Here is a 2365-nt window from a genome sequence, read left to right as displayed (position 1 = left end):
TCTCAATTTATCATCAGCTAACACCTCGCCCAATAGCCAGCCAGAAGGAGAGCTGCCTGTGTTGCAAAACTGCATATGCCCCACCTGAATTTCTTCCTGATAACATGTCTCCTCTCAAAGCTTAAGGGTTCTTCACCTGAAACTAATACAACATTGTAAATCAACTATACTCCAATAAAATTTTTTTAAAAAGCTTAAGGATTCTTTTAAGCCCAAGAAGAAACAGGTGGTAAGCTATCTAGTAGGCAGGTAAGGCTGGAAAAACTGAATTGAACCAGCTTGAAACTGTGTTTAGACTCTCTAAGGGTATAGTCATTACATATCATACGAGGGAATTTGCACTTCTGGGGGAACTTGGCCACCAACCAGGAGGTAGAAAGTCACAGTTAAAAATCACTGCTGAACATGTATATCTTCGTGGAACTTAAATATTGTGTTAGGAATTTTAAGGAAAATATTAAGAAATTTAATGGTAACTTGAAGCATAATTTTTACATATGAAAACAGAATAGACTCTTTTATGAAACAGAAAATAAAATAAACTAGAATACTAAATATTATGGCCATTACCTTCAAACTCAAACTCAAAAGATTCCCTCCAACTCTGCCCTAGGGCTTTAGCTCCCTCCGCTCTGAGAATAAGATACTTCAGTAGGAAATGTAATGAACACCACTACACAATAACATGTGCAATTCATTGTGAATCTTTCCGGTGCTCTAAATTTTCAGGGAAAAAAAAACTTTTTAAAAATGAGTTTGCATAGATAAACTATTATAAGCTAATTACTGAAAAAAACAAATATTACATAAACATAGGATATTTACATAAGTATGAAGAAGCACTGCGTACTTTGATGTGCAGAGTTACTTCCCTTACAGTCTTCATTTAGGTAAAAAGATTTTGGGGTTGTTTTTTTCCCAACTCACCAGCTCTACGCAGCAGCATCGCACACCACGTGTGGCCTCACATGGCTTCTCCGCCTCCTTCACAGAAGAGGAGCTGGAGACAATTCCCGTCGCTTCCTCGTGGGCGCAAAGGGTGTGCCCACCACACGACGATGGTCGATGACGGTGTCCTTGCTGAGGTCAGGGTCGAGGCCAGGTTCGGCACCGCGGGCGGGAAGACGCTGGCATGGCGGCCTCCCAGCACCCAGCCCGGACCAGAGCCTCGTGCAGGCACCCGCAGCTCACCCTCGCAGTTGGCGCAGGCTTGCCTGGGCTCGTTCAGCCGCACCAGTTCGGTCCTTGGCTCGTACCAGCTCCTCTGCGGGTGTCAGGCTCAGCTCCACACCCAGCACCTGTTCCAGGGCCTTGATATTCTGGCCCGCACCCTGGCAGCTTCCTCTGCTGGCTCCACGGGGTGAGGCCTGCAGGCTTGAAGTCTGGAAACTTGATGCCTGCAGTCTCAGGAACAGTTGGCTTCTCGGCCTCCTTTTCCTGGGGCGGCTGCTTCTCGGGGTCCTTGCTCCGCAGCGGGGTCTGCGGCTGTGAATACCTTCAGCGAGTCCTGGCTAGGCTCCTCACGCTCCTTCTGCCGGGACTAGATCTGGCGCAGCTTACGTAGCGGGTACTTCTCCTCCGCCACCTGCTCTGAGGCTTGTTACCGGGCAACGCTTCAGCTGTTCCTTCCGCCGTTGCAGGTGCCCAGCATCAAACCCTGGTATCTTGAGGTCTGTGTTTGGCATGGCGTGCATGTTGGCCAGCTTGGCACAGATATGGTAATATCGCTCCTTCAAGTCCTCCACAGACCTCTTCTTAAACCGCTGGTGATCATCCCGATCGTGGCTAATGACAAAACTGCCTGTCGCCAGTGGAAGAACGTGGCTTCAGCCTTGCAGACTAGGTTGGTGAATGGCATCCACTTACAGGACCACGCCTTCTTGGGGCCCAACTTGGCCTTAACTGTGCGGTGGCCTTGACCAGGGTCACTGGGTAACAGTGGAGGTGCATCCTTCTCGTCAGAGTAGCACAGTGCTTAGAATTGCTGGTGCATGTCCGTGGGAAGGTCAGTGTCTCTGAGGACTTCCTGGACTTTTTCTTCTGCGGGTTGGTATTGTCCTTCTTGCTGATGGTCCCGGAAGCCGCATGACCCTCTTATCCCCGAGTTCTAGCATGTCCTACCCATCTGTGCCCACAGACATTGCGCCTGAGAGATAGGGGAGTGCCCCGAGGTCAAGGATCAGTGCCTGGACTTCTGCACTGCGGCCCGGTGGCTCCATTATCCCCGCAAAACCACAGACCTTTTTTCTTTGCAGGGGGTGGGAGAGGTGGCTGGTACGCAATAACTTTACTGAAAGAAAAGTGTAGTGAAATCTGTCGAAAGCTTAAGGAAGAGAACTTCGACACCTCCCCTCAAGCTCAGGAC

General features: G+C 49.3%; 1 pseudogene; it reads right to left on the bottom strand.

Moving 5' to 3' along the window:
- Positions 1 to 882: 882 nt before the first annotated feature.
- LOC137216206 (DNA methyltransferase 1-associated protein 1 pseudogene) lies at positions 883 to 2141 on the bottom strand (annotated as a pseudogene).
- Between the last annotated feature and the right edge of the window lie 224 nt (positions 2142 to 2365).

The sequence above is a fragment of the Pseudorca crassidens genome, chromosome 21 (genome assembly GCF_039906515.1).
Source record: "Pseudorca crassidens isolate mPseCra1 chromosome 21, mPseCra1.hap1, whole genome shotgun sequence".
In the NCBI taxonomy this organism is placed as follows: domain Eukaryota; kingdom Metazoa; phylum Chordata; class Mammalia; order Artiodactyla; family Delphinidae; genus Pseudorca; species Pseudorca crassidens.
Note: the sequence above shows the minus strand (reverse complement) of the source record. Positions and strands in the feature narration are given on the sequence as shown.